The sequence below is a fragment of the Psammomys obesus genome, unplaced genomic scaffold (assembly GCF_907164565.1).
Source record: "Psammomys obesus unplaced genomic scaffold, mPsaObe1.curated_primary_1811, whole genome shotgun sequence".
Lineage (NCBI taxonomy): Eukaryota > Metazoa > Chordata > Mammalia > Rodentia > Muridae > Psammomys > Psammomys obesus.
In genome coordinates, this window is record NW_026585504.1 from 49,257,905 (window position 1) to 49,271,113 (window position 13,209).

At 39.4% G+C, this 13,209-nt stretch overlaps 1 pseudogene; it reads right to left on the minus strand.

Moving 5' to 3' along the window:
* Window positions 1-643: 643 nt before the first annotated feature.
* LOC129677496 (60S ribosomal protein L29-like) lies at window positions 644-1,112 on the minus strand (annotated as a pseudogene).
* Window positions 1,113-13,209: the final 12,097 nt, after the last annotated feature.

Below are 13,209 nucleotides of genomic sequence, written 5' to 3' on the forward strand. Positions count from 1 at the left end.
TATTGTCAAGACGTAGGCGGTACAGTAGATCAATATAAAGGGAAGAACTGAAGATAAACCCCCAGCTATTAATTAGGAAAACTAATTAAACACGGATGCATTGACATTGAAAATGGAGTACTTCTGTCAAACATGGCTTCTGATTTTGAGTCCTTGATCTATTCGTTTAAAGAAAACGAAACAAGAAGAGAGTTGTGATTAAATGGCCACCAGAAGCATGCCTCAGTAGGCAAATCATATTGAGAGATTTTACACATGAACTTCACTGAGGAATGTAGAAGGATGCTAGAAAGTTTCTTGAGTGGTTGCTCAGTACTCGGTATCCTATGCCACACTGAACCAAAATGATGATGTACATTTCTTTCTTTCTTTCTTTCTTTCTTTCTTTCTTTCTTTCTTTCTTTCTTTCTTTCTTTCTTTCTTTCTTTCTTTCTTCCTTCCTTCCTTCCTTCCTTCCTTCCTTCCTTCCTTCCTTCCTTCCTTCCTTTCTTTCTTTCTTTCTTTCTTTCTTTCTTTTTTTTTTTAACAGATCTTGCCTCAGGTTTATTTGTAAAAACAGCATAGGACACTGGTCATCTGTAAATAGTGTGTAGGTAGGTGTGTCACACCAATCCGTCTGTCTTCACATTAGCAGAAGCCTTTCCTATGGGGCCTTCACAGGGGCCTGGCCACCTTTGGGAGCCTGAGCTGGAGCTGGAGCCTTGCCCTTAGCTGGAGCTGTGGCCTCTGCCTTGCTTTGAACCTTGGGCTTCATTTGCAGAGCCTACGACCCTTAGCCATGTAGCTTCGAATCTGCTTCCCAAGCTTGGGGTGAGCGATGAAAACCAGGCGGCTGAATTTGCGGCTGGGGGCCTTTGGCATCTTGGGTTTAACAGCTGCAGGCTTCACAAGGGCCTTGATGGCCTCTGCTCGCGCATTCATTGCCTTTGCGTTGTTTGTTTGCATCTTCTTCAGGCCTTTCTTGTTGTGCTTCTTGGCAAAGCACATGTTCCTCAAGAATTTGGGGTCCACCCCCTTAAGAGATTCGTATTGTTGTGACCGGGGTTTCTTGATGCCATTTCTGTGCCTTTGCGGGACTGGTTGTGTGTGGTGTGGTTCTTGGACTTGGCCATTTTTGCACAGTAACCCGCGGCTTCCCGATGATGTACATTTTTGAGGCTCCACATAGACATCTTTCCTATGTTTGGGCAGCATTAACATGATTATGCTCCTTAAACTTGTGTTTGTTTGTGTTTTCTTAACAAATAGAGCTGCTCCTGTATGTTGCCTTTAAACTCCTTGGAATCTTTGATGATTGTTCTTTTTAATTCTGTTTTTTGGGGGTCATTTAGGTAATTTTTGCAGGAAAAGTTTTCTGCAGGACTGTCCTAGTTAGGGTATCTATTGCTGCAGAGAAAAACAATGAACAAAAAGCAAGTTGGGGAATGAAGGGTTTCTTTGGCTTGCATTTCCATATTGCTGTTCATTATTGAAGGATGTCAGGACAAGAATTCAAACAGAGCAGGATCCTGGAGGCAGGAGCTTATGCCCAAACTTTGGAGGGATGTTGCTTACTGGCTGACTTCCCGTGACTTGCTCAATTTGCTCTCTTATGGAACCCAGGATCACCAGTCCAGGGATGGCACCACTCACAATGGGCTGGGTCATCCTCCTTTGATCACTAATCAATAAAATGTTCTACATATGGATCTTATGGAAGCACTTTTTTAACTGTGGTACCTTCCCTTCAGATGACTCTAGTTTGGTTATGAAGCTTACCTTAGACCAATCAGTACTGCTGAACCCTTGCCAGCTTGACACACAATATATTACTGTTAAGCCACAAGCCTTCCTTTCTTATATACTCCCAAAATCTCTCATTAAAAGGTAAATAAGTTTAAGAGCCACACAATCTTTAGAAATTCAAACATTAAAATTTCAGTCCTCTTAAAATAGCCTTCTTTTAAAATCCAAAGTCTTTTAAATTTCCCAATCTCTTAACTGTGGGTTCCAATAATACTTTCTTATTTCAAGAGGGAAGAAAAATCAGGGCACAGTCACAATCAAATCAAAACAAAATCAAACTCTAACCATCTAATTTCTGGGATCCACTCATGATTTTCTGTACTCTTCCAAAGGGCTTGGGTCACTTCTCCAGCTCTGCCCTTTGTAGCACACACAGCTTGACTTCTACACTCACGCAGGTTCCACTCCACTACTGCTGCTGTTTTTGGTGGTCTACCCATGCCATGGTATTGGCATCTCCAATATGCTGGGGTCTCTTGCTGCAACCAAGCTGCACTTTCAGCATAAGCCTCTCCTAAGCTCTCTTCTGAAGCTAGCCCTCAACTTCTTTGTAATACCCCTTTAGTTCTGGACTTCAACTGCCATTGAGGCTGCATCTTCATCAGTGGCATCTTCTGGCCTCTCACAGTGCCAAGCCTCACATGATCTCAATGATTTCTTCATGCCTTCAAAACCAGGACCACCTGGGTGACTATTACATTACCAAATTTGGCTGCCAGAACAAGGCCTTCTCTGGAACATAGGTTCTGAGTGCTCTCAGAAAACACTTCCCAGATGATTTCACTGTAGGGATGCTGGTCTCTTCTTAATCACCACCAATTTCTTAGCTCCACCATCAATTGTTCCAGTAACACAAAGGTTTCTCTTCAATGGTGCTGGTCTTTTGTTCATTATGCCTGACTTTTAGCTCTAGCTGACCGAAATGACCCAGTCTCAGCTCAAAATAGCAAATATTCCTTATAGAGTCTGTACATTCCCCTTTGAAATTTAACAAGTCAGTTTTTCACTGTTTTCAGTATTCTTATCTTCCAAGATCCTCAAGAACTTTCCACAGAGCTCTCAATACTTAATGTCTTTTTTAGCCCAAAGTTCCAAAGTCCTTCAATAATCTTTCCCCGAAACATGGTCAGCTTGTGACTTCTTACTTAGCCCCAAAGAATTCAGCTTTTTTTTTTTTTTTTTATAGATTTCTGCTTGACATGAAGGTAGACCTTTATTTTTCCAACTTGTGTAACATTATACTGGGACCAGGACTCATTTTCACGACCACATTTGATCCATTACCAGTGTCTCCCCATTCATGCATGGAAATGGCGACTTCTAGGGGACTGAAGGTGCCTGCACTTCCACTTCATTTCAGCAGGCTGAGTATCTCAGTAAACACAAACTAGCTGGAAGCACTATCACCACAGGGCCATCCTTGAGTTTGATAGTAGGTAGAAACTGAAAGTGACTCTATAAAAAGTATCTATACAAATCCTTTCCTCTTCTTACTCTTATCCTTATATCAAGGTCTGGTTGGGTAACCTGAGAATCCTCAGTGAATTTATTTGTAAATGTCCCATTAATAAGATTTGGTTGATTCCTACTTTGGTATTCCATCGGCACTGTCATTTTTCAATAGAGGAATACCGAATGGCAGAGAAACACTTAAATGCTCATTGTCCTTTGTCATCAGGGAAATGCAAATTAAAATGATCCTGAGATTTCACCTTACACCCATCAGAAGGGCTAAGATCAAAAACTAAAGTGACAATACACGGTGGAGAAGATGTGGAGAAAGGGGAACCCTTCTCCATTGTTGGTGGGAATGTAAACTTGTAGAACCACTTTGGAAATCAGTCTGGTGCTTTCTCAGACAATTAGGAATAGTGCTTCCTCAAGATCCAGCTATACCACTTCTAGGCATATATCTAAAATATGCTCAAGTACACAACAAGGACATTTGTTCAACCATGTTCATAGAAGCTTTATTCATAACAGCCAGAAACTGGAAACAACCCAGATGTCCCTCAGTTGAGGAATGGATACAGAAATTGTGGTACATTTACACAATGGAATACTACTCAGCAATTAAAAACAAAGAAATCATGAAATTTCCAGGCAAATGGTGAAAACTAGAAAATATCTGGAGTGAGGTATCCCAGAAGCAGAAAGACACACATGGTATATACTCACTTATAAGTGGATATTAGACATATAATATAGGATAAACATACTATAATCCATAAACCCAAAGAAACTAATTGAGAAGGAGGACCCTGGGTAAGATGATCAATCTTCATTCAGAAAGGCAAATAGGACAGACATCAGAAGAGACAGAAAACAGGGAACGGGACAGGAGCCTAACACAGACGGCCTCTGAAAGACTCTACCAAGCAGGGTATCAAAGCAAATGCCGAGACTCATAGCCAAAATTTGGAAAGAGTGCAGGGAATTTTATGAAAGAAGGGGGAGATGAAAGACCTGGAGATATCAGGAGCTCCATAGGAGAGCAGCAGAATCAAACAATCTGGGCACAGGGGTCTTTTCTGAGACTGATATTCCAACCAAGGTCCATGCCTGGAGATTACCTAGAACCCCTGTATAGATATAGTTGATGGAAGCTCAGTGTTCAAGTGATTTCCCTAGTAAGGGGACTAGGGGTTGTCTCTGACATGAACTCAGTGTCTGGTTCTTTGATCAACTCCCCTGAGGTTGGGGGTGAAGCAGCCTTACCAGGCTACAGTGGAAGATAATGCAGCCAGTCTTGATGATACCTGATAGGATAGGGTCAGATGGAAGGAGAGGAGGGCCTCCCCTATTAGTGAACTAGGGGAGGGGCATGGGAGGAGATGAGGGTGGGAGGGAGGGATTGGGAGGGCATGAGGAAGGGGCTACAGCTGGGGTACAAAATGAATACATTGTAATTAATTTTTAAAAGTTGGGATAGAAATAATTTTATGTTACTTTCCATTTTCATTATGTTTTATGGAAATACCAGAAAATTTAGCATCTTAATTTGGCTTGATAATCCCATGATCAAGAATGTAATTTGTAAATGGAAGATACAATTCCTTGCTAAAACTGAAACAAGTAGGAAAAATTTTTCCTTTCTCACCGTCATCAATGTGAATATGTGGTGAAGGTACCTACCCAAAGTATTCTATATTGTTCTAGAAGCTTGGTGCCGGGGCAGGCTTGTTTGATGGTGTTCCATGAGACTCATTGCCTGGCAAAATGATGTCATCGTTTGGTGACAGCATGCCGTGCCCAATACATTCCTCTTTTAATGCAGGTGGGGAAGTGAAAGCTGCAGCTTTTGCTCATCTTTCAGCTTAAAGGATTAATTTTTTTTTCTCTCAGCTGGTAGTACTAATGATCAGAGCTTTTATTTCTTTCTTTCTTTTTTCTTTTTTTCTGTGCCAAGTTTTAGAATTTAATCTACCCATCTGGATATTTTGGAGATGGTTTCTGAGTTCTTTAAATCTTAATTTCTAAATGAATCTTCAAACAGAAGATGCTAAAATATGTTCAGAAAAAGCATGAGTTTTCACCTGCCCGCATATTTTAACAGTTCTACTTGCATTTATGTATTTCACCTCTGTACCTCTAGACTTGCTTTTGCCTTATATGTTTTGCCCAATTCATTAGATGTTTTTAGAACTGACCATGTTGATGATTTTTAATATATTTTTTTATTAATTACACTTTATTTATTTTGTATCCCCCCATAAACCCCTCCCTCCTCCCCTCCCGATCCCACCCTCCCTCCCCTTTCTGCATGCATGTCACTCCCCAAGTCCACTGATAGGGGAGGTTCTCCTCTTCTTTCTTATCTTAGTCTATCAGTTCTCATCAAAAGTGGCTGCATTGTCCTCTACTGTGGCCTGGTAAGGCTGCTCCCCCCTCAGGGGGAAGTGATCAATGAGCAGGCCAATCAGATTATGTCAGAGGCAGTCCCTCTTCCCATTACTATGTAACCCACTTGGACACTGAACTGCCATGGGCCTACACCTGTACAGGGGTTCCAGGTCATCTCCACGAATAGTCCTTGGTTGGAGTATGATTTTCTGGGAAGTTCCCTGTGTTCAAATTATCTTGTTCTGTAAACATACAATATAAATTAACCCACTAAAATCTGTACATCTAAACAAACTAAGCAAAAGAGAGAACCCTAACTAAAATGTTCAATCCCCATCCTAAAAGGCAAAGAGGATGGACATCACAAGAAAAAGAAAATAGGAAACAACCTCGGAACCTGCTACAGAGGGCCTCTGAAAGCCAGAACAAAACAGGAAACAACCTTGAAACCTGCCACAGAGAGCCTCTGAAAGCTTCTGCAGTATAGACTGTCAAAGCAGATGCTGAGCCTGATGGCCAACTGATGGGCAGAGTGAATGGAAGATTTTTAATATTTTATATTGATTTATCTTTTAGTTAAACAGCAGCTATTCCTAAACCAGCTATATAGCCGAATCACCACACAGAAACTAGGATTTATTTAATTAACCTAGAGCATAGTACTGGGCAATAATTACTCCATCCTAAACCTCTAAACCCATGTAGCTTCCTTCCATTCAGATTTCCCACATTGTACTGTTTTTTAGTCATATCCAGTTCCTTGTTCCTGATGTTTCCTTGTCCTCTGCTCTCTGATCTGTCCTCCCACTCACTTGTTTCTCCTCCCCACTGGACCAGGATGTCCCACCATATTCTCTTCATTGCTCAGCACTGGCTGGTTGTTTTTAATTGGCAATGCAGAGAACAAATGGTAGCATGTTTACACAAATGTGGTACAGGTGATGCTTAGCATAAGCATCACAATGGAATTTCCAGATTGGAACCAGATAGTGAGATAGAGTACTCAGTATTTGAATGAACACAGGTAAACTGTGTACATGCCACAAGAATATTAAACCAACATGATGCTCAAATATAAATTTCAAGAAAACTCTGAGTGTTGAAACACACGGGCTGTCAAATTTTCTATATAGCTTAATTCCTAATGACATACTTGGCTTGTTTTGAATGCCGATCTTAACACAAGAGAAGATTTGAGAAGTTTCTTGCGTGGAATCTTGATGATCATTGCATACTTATTGAATAGTGTTAAACAGAAAATATGGAATCAAGTGAGATCAGAATGAACAGAGATAAAAATACAGCAGTCATTGCTGTATTTTCATCAACTCAGTAGCATCACACTGCCTTTTTCCTCAACCAAGTTTGTCCAACACTTTCTAACTCAGAGAAGTGGACATGGAGTACACAGTATTCTATGCTAAGGACTCTCCACTTTCTGATAATATCTAGACTTCCTTGGATATTGACATGAGGATGATCCAGGCCTTGAGAACAAAATTTAATAAAGAGATAAAAACACTGATAGGAACTGAATCTGAAGTGACTATAGACTTGAAAACCTCAAAAGCTCTAGTAGAAAACTTGAAGAAAATCTTTATGTGTAGAGTGGATCAAGCAGAATTGAATAACAAGACACAAAGTAAATAGAGGATCTCCACTAAATAATCAAGGAATATAAAAATAAATCTGGGAAAAACATATTAAAAGTATGTGACAGTATGGATAAAACAAATTATAGATATAGATGAGAGTCCTGGAATATATTTCTATAACTAAATATAGATATAGAATTCTATATCTAAATATAGGTATATTTATACATGTAATATATATAATTTATATATACAATATATACCTCTTTAATATATATCTATATAATTTATATTTAATATATATATACCCAGCATTATATAAACAACCTATATATATATATTATATAGATATATATGTAAATATATCTAAATATAGATATAGAATTCTAGGTCTAAGGTATAGGTTCTATTTTCAAGAAAATCATAGATGAAAATTTCCACAATCTAAGGAAGGACATATCTGTACATATACAAGAAGCACACAGAATACCAAATAGATAAGAGCACAAAAGTAAACTCTCATGGCAGATGGGCTTGCTGTCATATGTCTATAATCGCAGCACTCAGGGAGACAGAGGCAGGCAGATTATTTGGAGTTCCAGGCCAGCCTGGTCGACAAAGTGAGGATAGGACAGCCAAGGCTACACAGAGAAACCCTGTCTCAGAAAAACAAAAACACAAAAAGGAAGGAAGAAAGAAAATCCTCATGGCACATGATAGTTTAAACACTAAGAATGTGTAACAAATAATGTATGTATAATGTTGCAAAACAAACAAACAAAACCATAAGTCACATATAAAGAAAAATCCATCAGAATAACAGCTAATTTTTCAATGGAAAATTTAAAAGCAGGAAGATCCAGGAGCAGAACATTCTAAGTCTCCAAATATCACAAGTGCCAACCTGGACTAATATACCCAGCATGATATAAACAGCCTAAAATATTTTATATTCAATAAACTAAACATAAAGAAAACACAGGAATCAACATTTAGACTGAAAGAAACATAACAAAGAAATTGTAGAAAAAATAATTCCTAAAACACAAAGTACCACAGAAACAACAATATTAAAAAAAATCAATAATTAATTTCAATTAGCATACATATTTCAATAATAACTTTAAGTATCAATGGCCTCAATTCTCCATTCAAAAGACATAAAGAGCTGACTGAATGGATCAAGAAACAAACTTTATCTATGGTCAACAAAAAAACCTATCTTTTCATTGTTGAGTAATAATCCATTGTATAGATGTACCACAGTTTCTGCATCCATTCTTCAGTTGAGGGGCATCTGGGCTGTTTCCAGCTTCTGGCTATTACAAATAAAGCTGCTACAAACATGGTTGAGCAAATGTCCTTTTTGTGTACTTGAGCCTCTTTTGGGTATATGTCTAGAGGGCCTCTGAAAGCCAGAAGAAAACAGGAAACAACCTTGGAACCTGCCACAGAGGGACTCTGAAAGCCTCTGCAGTGCAGACTGTCAAAGCAGATGCTGAGCCTGATAACCAACCGATGGGCAAAGTGAATGGAATTTTATGTAAGAAGTGGGAAATAGTAAGAGCTGGAGAGGACAGGAACTCCACAAGGAGAGCAACAGAACAAGATAATTTGAACACAGGGAACTTCCCAGAGACTCATACTCCAACCAAGGACTATCTGTGGAGATGACCTAGAACCCTGACAATGCAGCCACTTCTGATGAGAACTCATAGACTAAGATCAGAAAGAAGGAGAGGAGGACCTCCCCTATGAGTGGACTTGGGGAGGGGCATGCATGCAGAAAGGGGGGGAGGGTAGGACCGGGAGGGGAGAAGGGAGGGGCTTATGGGGGGATACAAAATGAATAAAGTGTAATTAATAAAAGTTAAATAAAATTAAAAAAAAACCCTATCTTAACTTTAAAGATAAGTACCACCTTAGAATACTCTTGTTTAAAAGAACTTCAATCACATGGAATCAGGAAGCAAGCAAGTATTGATATCCTAATAGCTGACAGACTGGATTTCAAGCTAAAACTAATGAGAAGAGATAAAAGAAATCTAATCAAAGCAACTAGTAAACTCAGAAGAGATTACTGTTCTATTCATATATTCACCAAACTATGGTGGATTCAACTTCATAAAAAATGTGCTGTTGAATTTAAAAGCACAGATTAACACAACTCATTGATTCTGGGTCATTTCAAAACACCACCTTCTCTAATACATTTGTTCATCTGGAAAAATAAAAGCAGGGAGACATCAGAATTAAAGACATACAACAAATGGATTCAACATCTATCTATACAAAATATTACACCCAAATTTTTTATTAATTTTTATTTTTAAAATGAGCATACTCTCCCTAATTTCTGAATAGAATTGTGCTTTCAACAGACTTTTGGGATACCTATATCTAAGAAAAAACATGGGACCTGAAGCTTGGGGCATTTTCATGCTACTTTACTTGCCTGCAGTTTTCAGGGATAGCAAAAGTTAAAAGTGAAGCTGATTTAGATTGAGTTAGGAGTTATGGTGTCTACAGTAACTGAAGATCTGTATAACAACTGGTCTGAGTGTGTTACTGCTTGTCTCGGGATCTTGAGTCAGAAACCACTGGCTAGCTCATTTATCAGAGAGCAGACTTAGGTAGAACTATACAGCTCCATGTCAGAGCCTGGGAATAAAAGAAAATAACTGGTAATGCTGATCTCATCTTTTTTTACAACTGAAGTATTTTGTACATTAAGAATTTATCTGTAATAATTAATTAATTAATTTTAAAAATACTTCTTACAACTTAATTCCAGTTTTAGGTTTAATGGTTCCTTAGGTTTTGTGCTTGTGGTAAACACCTAGTCTTGCCAAGCCAGTCTTCCAACACAAAAAGAAAGTACTGTGTGTTATTTATAGAAACTTTTATTTTTTCTTTTTCTTCCATTATCATTTCACTGACCATTTTGTGGTCCTTTTTAGATGCTGCTAGAAACCTTTACTTTCCTATCCAACCAACAAAATAGATGTCTTTCTCTGGGCATCAACCCCCAGTAGGATACTGCAAACTGCTGTAGAAAAAATACAATCGTACGTGTGGTCATGTTATGCCCAGTTTGTGAGACCTCTAAAGACCATCAGGAATTGACTCTGCTGCAAACACATGAAGAATCTTTTATTACAAGCTTGAGCCTGGGTCGCAGCAACCTCCTTGGTTGAAGAGAAGGAGTGCGGTCCTGCAGTCTAGGGGAATAAGGTTTTTTTTTTTTTTTTTTTTTTTTTACATTTTATTTTATTTTATTTTATTTTTTTCTTATCAGTTACATTTTATTAACTCTGTACCCCAGCCGTGTCCCAATCCCTCATTCCCTCCCAGTCCCTCTCTCCCTCCCTCCTCTCCACTGTGCCCCTTGCCAAGTCCACTGATAGGGGGGACCTCCTCCCCATTCATCTGATCCTGTTTTATCAGGTATCTTCAGGACTGGCTGCAAAGCTCTCCTCTGTGGCCTAACAGGACTGCTCCTCCCTTGGGGGGTGGGGAGGCCAAAGAGCCAGTCATTGAGTTCCTGTTAGAAATAGTCCTTGTTCCCCTCACTATGGGAAACCAATTGGTTACTGAGCTACCACAGGCTACATCTGAGCAGAGGTTCTAGGTTACATTCATACATGGTCCTTGGTTGCATGTCAGTCTCAGAAAAGACCTTGTGCCCAGATATCTTTGGTCCTTGTGGAGCTCCTATCCTTTCCTCATCAGACTAACTCCCCTTTTTTCTTATGATTCCCTGTACTCTGCCAAAGGTTTGGTCATGAGTCTTTGCTTTGAAAACACTGCTAGTTAGTCTTTCCAATGCGCTCAGTAGACTCCTGTCATATGTTCAATGCACATCCCATCTGTCATTCTAAACGAGGATTGATCATCTTACCCCATGTCCACTCTCTTGATTATCTTTTTTAGGTGTGCAGATTTCATTATGTTTATTATATCTTATAGGTCTATATAAGTGAGTATATACCATGTTTTCTTTCTCCTTCTGGGATATTTCACTCAGGATGATCTTTTCTAGGTCCCACCATTTGCCTGCAAATTTCATGATTTCCTCCTTTTTGATTGCTGAGTAGTATTCCATTGTGTAAAATACCACAATTTCTGTATCCATTCCTCCGTTGATGGACATCTGGGTTGTTTCCAGGTTCTGGCTATTACAAATAAAGCTGCTATAAACATGGTTGAGCAAATATCCCTTTTGTGTACTTGAGCAAACTTTGGGTATATACCTAGCAGTGATATAGCTGGGTCTTGAGGAAGCACTATTCCTAATTGTCTTAGAAAGCGCCAGATAGATTTCCAGAGTGGTTGTACCAGTTTACATTCCCACCAGCAGTGGAGGAGGGTTCCCCTTTCTCCACAACCTCTCCAGCATGTGTTGTCCCTTGAGTTTTTCATTTTGGCCATTCTGATGGGTGTAAGGTGATATCTCAGGGTCGTTTTGATTTGCATTTCCCTGATGGCTAATGAGGATGAGCATTTCTTTAAGTGTTTCTCTGCCATTCGATATTTCTCTGTCGAGAATTCTCTGTTTAGCTCTGTTCCCCATTTTTTAATTGGATGACTTGGTTTGCTGCTTTTCAGCTTCTTTAGTTCTTTGTATATACTCGATAAATCTGCATGGTATTGGCATAAAAACAGAAAGGAGGATCAATGGAACCGCATAGAAGATCCAGAAATAAACCCACACACCTATGAATACTCGATATTTGACAAAGAAGCCAAAACCATTCAATGGAAAAAAGACAGCATCTTCAACAAATGGTGCTGGTCCAACTGGATGTCCACATGCAGAAAAATGAAAATAGATCTCTATTTATCACTCTGCACAAAACTAAAGTCCAGGTGGATCAAAGACCTCAACATAAAACCAGATACTCTAAATCTGTTAGAAGAAAAAGTGGGGAACAGCCTAGAACTCATTGGCACAGGAGACAACTTCCTGAACAGAACACCAACAGCACAGGCTCTAAGAGCAACAATCAATAAATGGGACCTCATGAAACTGAACAGCTTCTGTAAAGCAAAGGACACTGTCATCAAAACAAAACGCCTGCCTACAGATTGGGAATAAGGTTTTTAAAGGGACCCAAAATTCTTTGGTCTCTCACTCCTCCCTTCCCATGATCATTGAAGGCTTAATCTTGGGTCTTCCAGATACGATACCTGGAGTCATATCCATAAGATTTAACTTTCCACAGTGGGACCTGAGAACCATAAGCTGTCTTGCTCTCAAGTATTCATTTATGAAAGCCATTAAGCAATATAAAATACAAGACCCGAAGGTAAAAATCAAAATGAGTAGGAGTCCCATCAGGGTGGATGTAAGGGTAATAAGTGAAGGAGAACTTTTATACCAGGATTTAAACCATCCTCTGGAATCTTTTCTCTCTAGGGTCTCTCCAGGCTTTTTGTTATTCTTGCTAAGGGTTTCCTAATCATTCCTGACTGGTTTACATAAAAAAGAACATTTCTCTCTAAGGGCTGCACATAGCCTGTCCTGTTGTAAAAACAACAGCTCTAAGCCCCTTCTGTTTTACAACATTATTTCTAGCAGGGAATCAACATTCTTTTCTAAATGGGTGATTGAGTTCTCATGCATTGAATATCTTTATCAATATCTGCCTTTAAGCTGTTATAATTCCAGCTTTGTACATCCAGTGCTGCAATAATACCAGTTCCTTCTCCAGCTAAGGAGATCCCCAAAGTAATAGCTAATGTCAGGGATCCCCTGTTGACTTAGCATTTCATCCTGTTAGGTGGGATTTGGGGTGGAGTTCTTTTCTTCTGAAGCTGCTTCAGTGCTGACCATGGGGCTGTTGGCATCAGGGGCTAGGAAGGCTGAAATGCCAGCCAAAGGCTGAGCATGGCACAGTTTTCAGAAGCTTCTGGTTAGTTGATCCACCTGAAGAGGCAAGGGGCAATCATATCAGCTTCCAGTAATACCAGATTTCAGCTTGCA